Source organism: Bombus affinis, chromosome 13 (assembly GCF_024516045.1).
Source record: "Bombus affinis isolate iyBomAffi1 chromosome 13, iyBomAffi1.2, whole genome shotgun sequence".
NCBI lineage: Eukaryota > Metazoa > Arthropoda > Insecta > Hymenoptera > Apidae > Bombus > Bombus affinis.
Genome location: NC_066356.1, coordinates 1638277 through 1655394, shown reverse-complemented (window position 1 = coordinate 1655394; position 17118 = coordinate 1638277). Strand labels below are relative to the sequence as shown.

The 17118-nt window shown below is 36.2% G+C and overlaps 1 protein-coding gene and 1 long non-coding RNA gene across 2 annotated transcripts in view; one reads left to right on the top strand and one right to left on the bottom strand.

The window, feature by feature from the left end:
- Positions 1-17118, bottom strand: part of LOC126923449 (zwei Ig domain protein zig-8-like) — a 418101-nt gene that overhangs the window by 375214 nt on the left and 25769 nt on the right. The window lies entirely within an intron of this gene.
- On the top strand, positions 495-7826 carry LOC126923457 (uncharacterized). The gene is made up of 4 exons (XR_007713170.1): positions 495-641; positions 916-1111; positions 1452-1793; positions 7635-7826. It is a non-coding gene; the product is annotated as an uncharacterized LOC126923457 (long non-coding RNA).

Sequence of the window (17118 nt, the reverse complement as noted above, 5' to 3'; positions counted from 1 at the left end):
AGATTCTGACCGCCATCTCTTTGGCTTACATGCCACAGACTAGGACTGATCTTGCGCAAGCTTTGTACAGCAATGTTTCTTGTACTCGAAGAGCAGAGGAGTTACCCTTTACGATTAGTAGGATATAGAAATGTGTATAGTTTTTGCAGTTTCGTTCAGACGATCCTAAATCGTAAGTCTCCGTGTGATTTTGTAACCCGGTACAGTACCTAAATATTTGATGCGTGATCAGTTGATCGACTGGTTTTGGACGGTTAATGGTGGTTGGGTATTTTTTCTACAGAGCATTATTGTCTCTGCTTTATGCGTGTTTGTGTTTAGTTTCCAGTGAGTTAGAAAATCGATAACCTGAGTTAAGTATAATATACGCATAAATGCCTTCTGCTGTACCGCATTTATACGCTTAAACCGAGCTAGAAGCGCGCCAATCAACGAAAGTTTACAGAATGTACATGGCTTGAAGCGACATCAGTCAGTTAAAGTACAGAGGTTGGGGAAAAACGTCGTCGCATCACTCGCATCGCGATAAGCTTGGTTTATAAATTCCTGCATCGATGCACGACAGATATTTTTAACTGGACGATAGGTCCTCTTGAAGACAACGTTCGAAATATCTGAACTCGAGAAGCAGACATTCTTAGGTAAGGGAGATATCACCTATTTAAGAAAACGTCCATTGTAAGATGGATTAACTCGAGAATAGGTTATTTTCCCAATAAGTCCTTCACGAATTGATTGTAAAATTCACTAATTGGGAGTTGGGTTAATTCAAACGCTTAAGTTAAATTAAAGTTATCCAAAAAAGCTGAACTTTCTTGTATATATATATATATAATTTACTAATAGTATGTATTAAATTAGCACATAGTTTTTTCGAAAGTAATACATTTTCTCTATTTTCTCCCATTATTTCAGACTTTTAAAAGAATCAGTTTTTCAACCGTAATCTATTCATCTTTGTGCTTTTTACTAATCAAAGAACTTCTGATCAGATATGGTCCATGTATTCAATTACAATGACATATCAATATAAACACATGCACGTTGTGTATCACATGTATTAGCACGTGTATCCTGTGATAACAATTAATCAACAATTCACAAATAATTGGTAAGATTATATGATATGTTATACTCATAACAAATATAATGTTACATTATCCTCGGCTATAATTATTTTAGATCAGTCTCATCGTTACGTATTCGCACTTTAATAATTCTACTTGTGAGAGCTTGTTGACGTGAGCTTATCTTCACTCGTCTTATCACTAAGCTTGTCACCTGTTATTAAACAGGTTATTTGTTATTAAACCTAACTTGTTATTAAATTTAATATTCATTGATTTCTATCAACATCGATAACTTGCAACCTCTGGCTTTCAAACTTTTGCTAACTAAATTTAGTTCAGTGGTACAAAGAGATTCCAGTATTTTCTGGTTTTCTCACACAGGCTTAGGGTCGTGAATTCCTCTGTCAACGTGCAATCGATCGCGATCTGGTCGACAGTAGACACTCGTAAAAATGCGGAAACGTTAGTGAACGCTGGACAGTCTGCTGCAAGGTCGGCGACGACGTTTCTCACACGAAGTTCTTGAACCTGAGCGCTGCCGTAAGGAACTACTGTCACTCGTTACCTACCGACACCGAGCCTCTTCGAATCCATCGTAAAAAGGAACGAGGATGGATCACTCGTGGACCAGGGGACATTGTTACAGCGTCGAGTTTTTTTACAAGTTTATGGCAGAGAAAAGAGCACGGATCTCATTATCCTGATGTATCTTCGCAGACATCTGTACGTGATAAATTTCTCTCTCCCTCTCTTACCCTTTGCCTTCCGTCTCAAACCGCCTTTTCTTTGCTTTTCTTTGCGTTTCTTTTTTGTTTTTCATGCTCCTTAACCAGAATCATGGCACGAGATTTTTTTACTTAAAAAATATATGTTTGCTACGCAAAGACGTGTATATGTGCTCCTCGCATAAGAGCAATTTTAAAATAGGCAAGTACGATATCCTATCAACCAATTGGGTATTACCAAAGCTCCCTCTTCATTAAATCAGATTATGGAGTTTTCTTGAAATTATTTACATCAAAATTGATATTGTAACTCAACGGGTTCCAATCTGGGAGGCGTCAAAATTTTTTAATAAAATATTAATTTCCATACCACAATATCTACCAATAAATAGAACTTCAAATCGTAACCTACGTATATGTTACAGCCTTGTTATTATTCTGTAAATTGTAGTTTCCAGTTTTTTTTTTTTTGTAATAAAGTTATTATTTAAAATGTATCTATATTATTATATTTATTAAAAAAATAAAAGATAGGGAGGTGCAAAAAAATTTTTTTTCGTGGAGACGTAGTAGCATAAAGATTGGAAATCGCTGGTGTAATACCTAAAATAGCGTAGACAATAATTTTAAAATCGATATTTTCCAAGAGAGCTGTCGTCGATTTCCAAATGAGATAAATCATGAAACGAAAATTCTTCGCAACATCGAGGTATTAAAGAAATTTGAATTCCACGAAACACTTTGCAAATTTAATTAGGAGTTGTTAACTATAGAAATTTATTGATTGATACGTTATGTAACTTTATCAATTATCGACTTAATTCTGAGATTCCCGTTTATGTCCAAAGTTTCTTGCAGTTTCTTTTAAACTGGATAGTTCGCGAAACAATGCGAAAAGAAACAGTAAATTTTAACTTTTTGTCGAGCTGAAAAGAAAGCCTCTGGCGATATACCATAAGTTTCTTCTCCCGTTTGAGTGTTGACCATGTACTTCTAAGCATCGTTAGTAATACCAAATTTGAAAGAAAATATTCTCGTCTTCGTATTACGTTTCTTAGGTCGCGTCGTTCTACCTGCTTTTCCCAAAAATAACTCAACTTTCATCTTGTATTCCGCGATACAGCAAGAAAGCATAATTACATTTATCTTAAATTATACTCGTAGTGAGCGTTCTCCAAATAAAACAAATCACAACGAGAAGAAGTCTCATTTGAAGAAGTGACATTTTATACATTTTACGATTTAATACGACACGGTCTATATAATTAATTAAATAATCTTTCTAGGTAATTAATGAAACGTTTGCCTTTTTATCGTCAATAACTAAATTACGATGCCTCGTAATTCTAGTTAAATTGTAATGCCTCGCAACGAACAAGAGAGACACTCAAAGATAATGCGGTGGACTAGTCAACAATATTGTTTGATCAAATATCAAATTTGTTTAACGCTAACTCCGAAAACATTGAAATTAACGGTCAGCAAATTTATTCAACGAAGTGCAAGCGTGCCACGCAAGTTTGCGGGTTCATCGTAGAAAATTTCGTTATTACATCGAAGCAATTTCAAGTCGAGTTACGAGTAATTAGTGCAATTAACTTATTACACGCGATCCTCGGCTGCGGACTAGCGTCATTACCACAAAGACACGTTGCTCTATTCCACGTGGCATTATTCATTGTCGTTCAATTACGAAGAACCGTCGTTTAATTACAACGGAACCGTTGCTATTGGCGAAATGTGTAAAACACCGTGTACGTTATATTCGCTACGTTGCACAGAGTCTACGGATTGTTTTCTGCTTTGCGAACCGCTGGACGTGGTTCAAGTTAAACGATGCAAAATATTCGATTGTCAGCTATATTTTCATTTCATTTCTTCCATTCTTTCCACTCGTGTCTCCTATCTCCTCTCTTTTTTATTCGATTTGGAATATTTAATTATTAAGTATAAATTTTGTAACGAAAGACGTGTATTGATAAAGTGTGAAACGTTATATGTAGACCGCGAAGTTTCACGCACGTTCGTATTTTAAAGAGTGAAAAAGGCTAGACCCTTGGTAAAAAATTATAGCACTATACTCTGGATATTTTATACATTTTTCCGCGTTCCATGTGTTCCGTACAATTTTGCAATTTCAAATTTTTTACAAACGCATAAAAATCCGCAGTCTAGTTACGTGTTATACAAAAGCAAAGAAACATGTATGTATAGTTTCGAGAATCTAAAAGGAGACTATTTAAAAATTCATTGCACGTTTTAGGGGAGTGAGTCGCGATCTTCTTCGGAACATAGGAAGCGAGAAACTCGTTAAGTAGTAATTAAAAACATAAACACGAAAAGAAGATTTAATACATATTAAGTAAGCAATTAATTCGCTCGAGAGAGTGAAATAAATACAGAATCACGGAAAATATAGTGTTTAAAAAATGTTCATTCATTCATTTACTTTCATAAAGACTTCTTTCAAATAAAACGAGAATTATTATTCGATAAAGACTGTGCCCTACCGTTCACTTCTCTTCCTCTTTTTAAATACATTTTTAATTTACATACGAAACAGGAAGTTCAAAGGGCAGGAAATTGAAAATCGGAATAAAACTTTTCAATAGAATTTTTTCTCTCACGGTTTCTCTGTAGAAGGGACTGTATGTTCGCATAAATGGAGCTAATATAAATTAAACCATCGAACAGAGAGAGAACAGACCTCTGTCGAGTTTTTCAAATTCGTATTTTCGCGTGTTTCAAATTTTCCAAAGTTTCACGATCATATTTGACACCTTCCTTCTGCATGAATGGTATTTCTTCGCTGACGTTTTACTATCGCATCCACGAAATCTGGCTTCACATTCGAACATTCTAATTGACAATTAATATCCCGATTCCTTGAGTTTAACTTACAAAGCTGGACGAAATCTGTAAAGGATCATTATCCCAGGGTTACATCGATTAAAGATAAAGTTTAATTGCAGGCTTTGGATACGCTCGAACAGTGGCCAGTAATTGCACTTGGAATGGAGGTGGCGATTACCTCCGTTCGATTATAAAGCGCTGTGAAATCCATTGTAACTCTGACGATCGTTTCGTTGTCAGCGTCCAGTTAGCGCGAAGGAAGATTGAACCAAACTGAGATTTGTAGATCCAGGCAAACGAATCTGCTCCCTGTTTCTCGGGCTCGCCTTTCTAGACGTGCTTGCTCTTGATACAATTCCTTCTTTCGTTTTCCTTAGCCTCGGGCTTTCACTAACTACGTATCCACAGCGAGTGCAGCTTTGTTTTCACTTTAGTACGAATTAATTGCACGATACTTGGATAAAAAGAATAGTTAACTCTAAGTACAGTTTTCTTTGTTTTTCTTTTTTTCCGAATATCTTCTCCTTTGCGATATGATGTCACATGATTGCAAAAAATTGATACCGCAAGAATGAAACATACTAGCGAGCAAACGTTTGATTGGAAAATAATGGCACGTGCAAATACTTTTTGCAGCCATTTTTATAGCTAGTTTTTGCAGTCCAAGTAGAAGGATCCTCTACGAAACGATAACAGCACGAAATAATCCGAATAAATGTTTGTTGGAAAAAATATTCGATTTAACAAAACTGCTTTGCATACGCTGTACCTTCCATTGAAAATGATACCTCGATGCTTCCCTTATCAGATTAATATTCTCCTTTTCGAACGTAAATAATATCCTTTTGCATACGATCGATCACATATTTTTCAAGGATAATAAGCAGTAAACTTTACGCCGTTAATATAAATATCTTTTTTACCAATTCCGTACCGGCGATAGCTTCAACGCTGCTATAAATTCCAGCACGAGCTTGAAACCTGTCGATGAAATAGATATGACTCCTGGGCGTTCTCTTGAATTTTGCATACCCGACTACGAAACTTTGCTGCAGCCGCGCGTAAATATGCATGGTTTCGTCGAAAATCTAATTAATTGAAAAAAACGTTAGCTACTGCTGTCTACTCGTGTTTCGCTAATACACAGTCCGTTATAAATTAATTATCATTTCTTCCAGCACAAGAATAATTTCCATAATTTAAGAAAGATGAATAATTTAGCATATTGACGTACATAAATTCTGCAGTTTCTTCAAACTTCGTAACACTGTAAAATTAAATAGACAGAAGAAAGTAAGACGGAAAATATTAAACAAATCCTCGGCATTCTCTTTCATAAACGCGACGTTAAAAAATGGAATCCAATAACGTGTAGATGAACTGGAAAAGATCACGGATGAGTTATTACGTTAACGGAATGTTGATCCTCGATCGGTTAATATCCATTTATACCTTTTTCTCTCTCTCAGCTAGAGTTAAAAAAGATTAAACAGAAAGTTGCGAGTCTAGTCTGTATATCTTGCGAGTTACTCGAAGTTACAAAAATTCCTTCTGTTAGATATTTCAATCACACACAGCCATGAGTAAAAAAGTTTTGTCATTATTGTTTCGACGAAATAAATTCGATGGCTGAACGGAACACAGGTAATTTAGCAAGTTCTCATGATTGGCAGCCGAAGCTCACGGTGTAGGGACATTATTGGGGAGTGGTGGTCGAAGTAAATAATCCTCCAACTTTTGCTTCTTGGGAAGGGAAAAGCTTTTCTCCTTCTCAAGTGGCGTTTAATTAATGACAGGGAACCATCTTGATGGGAAAAATCTCGATGAAGCGGAAGACCAGGCGATGAAATTCGGCTTTAGCGTAACCTTGTTAAATAGGAATCCAATTTCAATGACTTCCAATATCGGAAGATTATAAAATTTGTAATCGTTAGTAACAGATCGATTTCACCTTATAACATTTCGCTAAAAACAGAAATACGTAAATTGCGATGAAGAAAAAATTGTTGACTCAATCTATTTCGATTGAAGTTTTTATATTTTTAATAGTGTGCAACTGTATAAACTGTTTTTCTCAATTGCAGCACCAGATTAAAATTATTTGTACAAAAATCATTTCAATTTGATGTACAACGCTTCCTGGAGCAAGAGTTTTTACGCATAATTTCGTAACAAATTCTGTGTGTAAATTACGAATTGAATTCGAGGTAAACAAGTATTTTTCTCTAGAAACACAATTTGAGCGATGAATTCGTATTTAATTTCTCCGATTTTATTGTTCTTTTGAATATTCCCAATCGATAGCAACAACGGCCACGGGATATGACTCTTTCTGTAAGCATACAGCCATTTATCCGTGCAAATTAATGCATTGGAAAACTAAATAAATATTTTTCTCAAGTTGAGCGAAAAATCATGTACCGTTGTATCGATTTGCTGGCTGTTTCGATTTTCGCGACGAGTTGACGATTCGGTGAACAGAATATATTAGGAAATCTACCATTACTATAGTAGGGATGATTGTAACAAAATATAAAAATAGCTGTATTTAACAATGGAATATAAATAAGGCAATCAATATTGACATTTTACTACGAGACAGGAAAATCAAAATACTCGTGATTTGAAATTTTTGTAGGCGTTTAAAAAGTAAAGGAATAACAAACGAGAATGAGTAATACAAAACATACATTTAGGCGTATTTAGAGGTATAACGTTTTTCATTGCAAGAAATTTCGTAACGATAGTCACGCTATGAGACTCGCTACTTGTTGTCCGTTGTTTGAATGCACGGTATTATAACGTCACGTTTAACAAAGAGCCACGTCCAAGCAAACAAGATCTTTGCATAAGTAAACTTCAGACCTCAATTGGTTACAACAATAACCGCTAAATGGTATAAATAATTTTGAAAAAATATCTAAGCATATATATACATGTCTATATACACATTCATTAGATATAATTGCTATTTTATATTTTTCAGAAATGCTGAAAATATAGTCAACAGGTCGTAGAAAACGGCAGTGAAGAGCGGGAAAGTATTGAATTTCGAAATCGAGAGGCAAACTGGAAACTCGGTTACAAGGGCAATTCAGCCAGTTGCTTCGTGAAAGCGGCACAATTCCAAAGAATTTCGCTGAGCAGAATCGCGCCAAAAGGAGGAATTCTTAGCGAAAAGGCGGCGGTGAGGGAAACGGAGGTTAGAAGTTGCCCGTTCACGTCTCTTCGTTAACCCGGATATCCGATGTATATCCCTTTCTACCACCTGCGATAATTAGCCCGAACAGAGACGTTTTTCCATCCGAAAGACGACGTGACTACATTGTTTGCACCAGAGGCTGCTTTAAGACATCCGGTGCAACCGCCGGCAAGAGGTTGCTCGTCTGGAGCGCGTACAAGTCGTCCGTTAAACTGCAAAACTTTGAATATGCTAATTTCACGGCTAATTCTAATGTTTCCGGGAAACGAGGCCACGGATGAAGAAGTGGCTGGTGCAGGAGGCGAAACGGGAGGGATGAAGCGAAGTCAAGACCCAGGGGTTGCGCTGCATGGCCAGCTAATTACCTTTCGTTCGAGTGTGTAACGAAGTATTAAAGAACGAGCGAGCAAATGATCGCTAAATTCTCGAGAAACGCTTAATGATCCCTTTTCTATGCCTCAGGGATAGATGATTGCTTCTGCGTACCTAAACAGACTGAAAGCTTCGCTCCCTTTCTTCCAAGAGGTTTTCATTCCGGTTCAAAGGACCAGGAAGGAAGGGAGAAGTTTCAGAAGGCCAGATGTTCCGGTATTGGTTGATTTATTGAAAGGGAAGCTGCTGGGCCAGGTTTGATTTCAATCCCGCAATCTGACGCTACCGATTGACTACGATAAAAGAAGATAATACCAGATCTCGTGGAAAATTCTGCTCCGTTTCTTACATCGCTGATTTTTCGATACCGTGCCACGTGTATCGTTGATTTTGATTAATAAAATTCGCACACTCATTGATATTTGACTACATTTGTTTAATTTTGTGCTATTCAATGAATTTGATCAAGCGCAACTGTGTAGCAATGGACGAAGACGAACGCGAATGCAAAAGTACAAAGAATATCAAAATCTTTGTAAAAATATCAATTTGTACAAATATAATTCAGGAAAAATGTTGATAAAAGAAGTGTTTAGGCATTTTAAACAGATATTTGAATTTGCAAAATACGATAAATCCTTATATGATTAAATTATCTCGTTCAAAGAAACATACGAAAAGCGCAACTTTACGCGGGAACTAGTCAAATTTCATAGAAAATTGAGTAGTACGCTTTAAATTCCACAAATATCATTGAAAATCACGTAAGTTCCAGTTCGATTCATTTGTGGCTGCAACACGTTTCTAGCTTCAATAAAATATTTAATCCAGGATTTGCTACACTTTTGATTAAAGAGGATTTTATGGCAGATGATTGGACCAACATTAATTCTATGCTTGTTAGACTAATTGCGAAATTTTCAGTCGTTACGTTGGTTTCATTTGATCTGTTTAAAAGTTTTACTCTCATACGCTTTAAAAGTATTACTTGCTTGTTTTTAATAAGATTCTATACAATACATATATAAACATATATCAGATCATTCCTTGTGCTTTGTATCGGTCATTTTTTCTCAAGTCAGGTGTAAAGAAGCATTGAACTTAATTTAACTTTCGTACGAATTAATTAAAGTTTCATGAAGAAGATTACGTAAACGAAAAGTTTCGGGTGTTGTAAATTGTTTTGTTATGGACCAAGGAGCAGTGGCAGAATTTTATAGTTGAGTGATAGGTTTATCTCTTTGAAGTGTTTCAGAAAATAGCATTAAAATCGAAAATAGAAAAGACGCGTGTTGTTTAACAACAATTCGTTAGAAGAAAACGTTTCACTTACTGAATGCAAAATTATTCTCGTATTATCACCGATGTAAATTTACAAATGGAACATACTCGAAGGTCATGTTTTAATTGTCGTGTATTTTATGAAAATTATCATACACGTTTAATCAAAATAATTTCGACACGATATTCTGTGAATACAATTTTTCGATAACTACTATCGTTGCTCAGGGTTATAAAAATCATAAGAATCAGTGCTATGGAATAATTCATTCTGAATAATCCATGATTGACAGTATCGTTTAGCTTCCAATTTTAGACTGATGAAAATGGGCTAGGTTAAACGTGTCAATCATCGTGTTGCCAATAGTATATTCACTGTTAATAGTGTCAGATACTGTGTGTTGTACCATTGATCTAACTACAGTAGGATGATACCAGATAAGCAGAATTCACCTCTGTATTCGTCTCTCTATATCTTGTCAAATCCTTTTAGCGGACTATACATCGCGTATCTCGAAGTGGTCAGCTTGCGACCTAATGCACGCGACGAAAACACAATATGGTTTCATTGATACATGCCTGTAGAAATATATCGATCGATATCGCCGACAAACGTATCATAAAGCACTTCCTGAATCATCATGTTTCTCGCGTTTCCTTGATTGCTTCGGGTATACAGCTGTGCTCGTTTTATGTGATAATCGCGTGACATGGCGCATTATCAATTTTACAATGAATCGCACGGATAGCGTAGAACGAACGAAAAGAAAGCGATAAAACCGAATGAGAAAAAGGCAGATTCTTTGAATTGATGTTGTTAATGTAATTTTATTATTAACAGTATCTATTGTTAATCGCTATACTATTAATTCAAGTAATTAACAATTATATTAATTTAAACATTACTATTAACGTTTTTTAAATATTTCAAGATGTTTGATTTATTTATAATATCTTTTGCATTGAAATTTCTTTTCCTCCTCTTATCAAATATTAAATGCGATAATATTTCTTATATATTTTATCAGTTACGATACTGTTGAAATGTGCATAGTCTGTTCAACGTACTTTTAGACATCTCAAAACGTCGTCTTTTCAATATAACTTTCATTTACTTACGAACTGCTTACGGGGATTATGGTGCTACACTATCAAATAAAATCTTAAGCTTTAAAAGATTCGAAGAACTTTCTATTCGCAGACAAAGATATTTTAATATTCATCACATTTCAATATTTTCATATTTATGCTGATATGACTTGCGTTTTGTTAATAGGTCAGCATTAAATTTTCAGATTCGCATTAATATTAGATGCATTTACCTAGAAATATCATGATTTACTCTTACGCGTATTATCCGAGTTTAGTATTTAATTTCATAATATAGAAGAAGACACATTTCTATTATATTTCATAATATAGATTTTCATAATAAAGAAGTTTCCTGTTACGAATGGAAATTAATCAACGAAGATGTTGAGCTTTGCTATGATACGTTATAGTAATAGCAGTTTGAGTTGAATTTCAAAATTTTCTTCACGATCTATCTCGTCCATTTCTGGAATTATTCTGCACTGTCTTTTTTGCCTTAAGCGTAAGAACTTGAGTTACAATATATTTCACAGATGGACCATTTTTTCATCAATTCACAATTTAATGCTCTATTAATTCTTCTACTTGTGCTTCGATCCATCGTTGTAGATCTACAATCGTCGTCGAGCAGAACGTTTAAACAGCACCTTCGTGGTCTCGCTACAGGTAAACGCACGGTTCCGCAAACTGCTTATCCTTCCTCGTGTGTCTGCGATAGCTTCGTCGTGGTTTCGTAGTATAGTAATCGGTATCCCTCCGCTGTTCGTGCGAGGAGAATGCACAGTGATCGATTGCACGATGATCTCTCCGCGTCTCTTGCAGATAGACCCAACTCATTAGTTGATCAAACCAAACGATTCTCCATTAAGGTTCTACTTCTTTTTAAGAATATTCTCGAAAATATAAATTTACATCAAAATCCACAGTCTGGTTACCAGTCTCTCGATCAGACACTCGTATGACAACGAAAGTTATACGCGTCCCAGAACACAATTATCAATCGTGATTAACACCAGTGAGGTAACTTCGACACGTCGAGGCTCCCTACTATCTACCTGGTCGCGTTTCTCGAGAACGAGCAAGAGAACGATGTGTCACGGTGTTAGCCGCGTGATACGAGAGAGAGAAAGAGAGAGAGATGGAGAGACCAGTCGGTGTACGCGACAATACGCGACACTGTAGGCTCGATCGCGAGGCAGAATCGATACTCAGGTCATCGTCTAACGATCTCGTGTGCGTTGCTGCCGAGTTCAATCAAGCCATACGACTCGAAAGCCAACCAACCGGCTCAATAATTTGCGGATATATAGCCCTCTCTCTCTATCTCTCTCTCTCTCTCCTTCCGCGTCTCATCTCCATGATACTCGACGAGCTATCGGCGCATTCAGGCCGCAATGATATACGAGCTGCTACGAAGATCGTCGCTCCGCCAAGTACTACATCGGTTCAGTTATAAATATAGGAAACACGATCCGCTAATTAGCTCCATCGAGAGAAGAAGTTTTCGACGAAGAAATTCGATGACGCGAACTTTCGTTAGGATGCTTTTCGATCGCGTTCAAAGTGCTCCTTTTTATCAGACGCTTTATTTTCTAAGTTTCCTCTTTCTGCTATATTTCGCTGAGCGGCGGTGAACTTGCAGCTTTAACGTTTCACATGGAAAAGAAGGCAAGATTTCAACCCCAGGGAAGATTTAGCTATTGAGCCCATATGTCGTAAGGATACTCTGGAAGATATAAATTGTTGAGATTCGTCGTTCTTACGACAACGCACGGGTAAATATGTATTTCCTGTCCTGGAGTCTACGATACGAGAAATAATTACAATGGCTACAAAAAGTATTCACGCGTTGGTGTATTTATTATAGTGTTTATATATTAATTGGATGCAAGTTTATATTGATATTAAAATGCAGAAAAATTGGGAAATCGTGCAGAGTTAATAAGTACGATTTTTGATTACACGATCATTTTTATGAAATAAAAAACCACAAGCCTAGAAACTGAAATATATTGTTTTGTACAGATTTCCTACATTTATTGATCATCTTCAAATGCGATCGATACGAAGCTATTTCCTTTAGAGGAATCAGCTGTATTTCATTAAGTTAACATGCAGTACATCGAGAACATCGTCGCGTCACGCTATCGCTGCGGTATTACGAAGGATAATGCTTCATAATTTATTCAACGTCTTCAGGATGTCGTACAATTCTGTAGAGGACGGACGTATTTAACAGCCGAACACATCGCTCTGTTTCCAGCCTGTGTTTCTGCGTGTGTGTAATACCTTTGCTGGTAGTGCCAACCTTGCAGCAACGGTTGAGACTTTCGAAGTTTACTTGTCGAAGGTGCAAAGTTACGAAACGCCGTGTTTGATGTTGGTTTCTTTGAACGTGTTTAGATGCTTCGGTAGAAATTGATCTTGATTTTCTGTACCGTAAGAAAAGTTAAGTAGATAAATAAATTTAGTACACGTTTTCATTCATCTATTTAGTTTTCCACAAACTAACGATCATTCGAAATTTCAATAACTGCTTTTCAGTTTTTCCGTGCATACAAAATGCGTTCTCCTTTTATACGTAAAAATCCAAGTTCGACAATGAAAATTGAGCAATCCTGTATACAATGGCGGACAAAAGAAAATTTGAAAGATCAGTGATACAAAAAAAGATGAAATTGTAAAATGTATTTATATAAAATGTAATTGTAAATTGTAAATTAGATAACTATTATCAAGATAAAAAATGTCTAGGTAAAATCAAAAGTTACTCGCATACAAAAATTTCAATTAAAAATTTTCTTTTGTCTGCTATCGTGGAGAAATTACTCGAATTCCAACGAAATCGAACCAAAAGCAATTCGAACTAGAACTAAAAAGCAATTTATATGATTAAAAAATTTAATTTTTAAAAAGGTCGCCATTTCGCCATTGTAGAGAATCCTCGTGCAACATTTTGTAAGGGTATCTTGGAAAGAATACGTTTCTGAAGAACTGCGGTTTTGACCTTATCTAATATGAGCCCACATTGCTTTTTAAACGAGTCACTTCCACTTCTCCTTTGTTAGAGGATGTTACATAAGCTTTACCTTCTTTTGATGCATTTATAAAGTACCAAGAAAAGTGCTTGGATAACCTTTAGTTTGAAGAATGTCTCCTCTCAGTTGCTCGATGTCATTATGTCTTCATAGAACTCCACTTTCAAAGACATCTGTAGACGTTATATCTACTGGCTGGCTAGTTACTGTCCGACACTACTTCGATACTATTGGCGTAGTGTTAAATTATAACGAGAATCGTAAAATAACGCGCTTTTTCGATAGAAAATATGTAACAAAATATTTACTGATAATATGCAATAATTATGTCATTAGCAAGTTCCACGCTAGATATCTTTAGTTGATCTTTAGTTGACACTGTCCGAGCACGGAATTCGTACAATCTTTTTAAATGATCGCAGTACTGTCGGACAATCACGATGAGTGCCGACTCCCAGAAAGACGATAGTCCTGCTCTTTGAAAGGCTACGTCGCCTGGAAGGAGGAGGAAATTCGAAATGCATTAAACTCCCGAACGAGGCGTGCAACGAGAGCGATGTAAGGTCGCTTCAAAGGTGACCACGCAAGAGGGGAATAAAAGGAAGAATTTCCCAACTGAATCGTGACGTCTTAAGCACATCCTTCTTTCTGTAACAGCTGCGGACCTAGACGTATGTGGTGAGGCGGACACGTCCATGTAAATTGTTTTCTGATCGATCGCACGAATTCTATTCGGTTTCTTGTGCTTCAAGTATCCCACAGGAAGAGAATAATCTCACCAGCTTTTGTTCCATTCGCAACCAGCTGAACTGAGTTCATTCTAAACGTTGGATTATTTCTGCGAAAACATTGTTTGCGAGAATCTTACGACCAGAGCACTGTGGACGATCCTCTTTAAATGAGTTTTCAATATATTTAGTATTTGATGAAAAGTAGATTAGGCAACTATCTTATTTATTGGTATTTGTGTGAGCAGAATTTTAGGAAAGAGAATTTATATTATAAATTATTATGTTATAATAAAGTTATCATTAATTTATAACTTTTTCACATGAGATCTAAATTTTCTAACAATAAATTTTCTACTCTTTCGATGATAACATTCATGTAGAAAGACAGATTTCTATAGAAACATAGAATTATAAACATAGGAATTATGTATCGTTTACAGGGCAATATATCTTCGCTATTATTGTTCCGTTCGACGAACAAATGAATGGCGGAATGTTCTGCTTGTCTGGCATATTTCATTTACAGTAGTAACAGTTAGTGATGTCTCCCAGGGTACTACAGAATGGCACGCTACTTGTCACGATAACATCTATCATCCCGAACGTTTTTGGAGTTAATGGGCGTTAGACAATTCTCCTTCGTTTGGAATTAGTTTGATGATGGAAACACGCAAAACGGATATTTCAATGGATATATATATTTATAGAAGATAAGGCGATAATAAGAGATTCGTTTAATTTACAATATTTATCGACGCTATTTATAATTATGCGAACGATTTAATTGCACAGTTATCGCTCCAATATTGCATGAAATAAATTATTTAAGCTTTTGGAAATACTTCGATACGGCAATAAGGCTCTTTGATGTTTTAGAACTTATTTATTGTGACATGTGTAACATGATCCCATCTCAAGGGGCTGCTGCTGCATTTCCCTTATCTCTCTGCGATGTCAACCAAGAATTTCCTCGTTATCTTCGATATTTCCCAAGAAAATGATTCACGAAGCTTATTTCTAACGCTTTACACAAAATTCGCTATCTACATATTATTCATCGTTGCATAGTTATTATTTAACGTAATATAACGTTCTGTAACCAACGTTGATAACTATCACGTTCCATAATCAGCGGCGATAATTATCTGAGGTTTAACGAATCTTATCGTTAGTCGAGTTAGGCGAGAATTTTTCTGAAATTGAAATATTCATTACCGAATTTCCTACAATCAGTAATGAATATTTTAGTCAATATCGGTGGTTTCATTTTTTAGTAATTTTCTCTGGTCTCGTTTAAAATATTCCTGACAAAAAATAATCGCGATTTTCGGATATATCCGAGCGTGAACTCGTCGGCACACGCGAGACTATTATAGATGATGGCTGGAGGATATTTCGCGCTGATCTTATGGCGACTGGGCTCCATTAATGATACCATTTATTATAGATACGTATAGCTTTTACCCTTTGATCTTCTTGCGTTATCGTCCCGAGATCGGCGTACTAAATCGTCGAATGCAGTCGAAATTCTATGGCAACAGAATTATCAAGCACACCATTAACTCTGAACAGCGATTTTCATTAACGAGCTAGCTTTCGATTTCGTAGCCACTTTATTTCTTCTATTGCGTTCACAAAAATATGAATTTACATTTACGATTTAATTATATTGGATATTATATTTTTCATAGACGATAACCTGAAACTTGAAACAAAATTTATTTTCACGAGAACAATGACTTGCCGGGCGTTTCTTTGAAAACCATGAGTCGCACAAAAGACATTGAGTTAAATCATGGTATTAGCCAACTCTTAATGGCCCAGTTGAATGAAAGGGTACCAAACTTCGATGAAGAACAGTCGTGAAAGCAGGAGCAAAATCTATTCAACTGATGTGAGTGACTCGTCGAAAACAACTACCACCTTGGTCGAACGAAAATCAAGCATTCAGACGTCGCTGCAATTTCCACGCTTATCGGGCATACAAATTAACGCCAATAGCACGATGAAACGCTTGCCGTGCCAGAATTATCGTGTCCGGTTTTATCGAATGGCTCGTGAAAGTGATGTCGAATGAATGACATGCATCACAGCTCGCTATGAACATTAATGCAAACTGGAAGTTACAAGCTCATGATGCTCGATCGCTTGAATAGAAACAGTTCATAACTATCCAATACGAGTCAGTGAACAGTGTGTTTTAACTGTGCCGTGTCCTCTGGGTACATTTCGATCGGAACTGAATCGTTAAAAAGTTTCTCAAATTCCAGGGAAACACGAAATAATTGTTACGAAGTTCTCGTGTCAATTATAGGCTGGAGATGTTCTTAAGACACTAAAATTATTTGTCTGAGTTAAAGCTACGATTGAATCATTATATACTAATTAGTAATAATAATAATAATTACCAACGATACTAACTACTTTGTAAATTTGCTTGCAAGTTGAAATACTTTCGTCAGCCACTGTACTCGTACATTTTATCAGTCCGACTTGAAAAGCTAAAGGTATACGAAAAACCTGAAATGAATTCCTCTGTGTTAGCTCCTCTGCGGAAATTTAGATCAACCGAGACATTCTTACTCGGCTCATCCAGCGTTTACAAGCCTAAAAATTGCAGAACTGGATATTTTTTTCAACGTGGCACGAATGTAAGTCGTATGGTCACTGTTCGTGAAAAGAATACGGGGCCAATTGTCCACGGAAGCGTTCACGGAAATAGGGATAGGAAGTAAAGGATGAAAGGGAATAGAA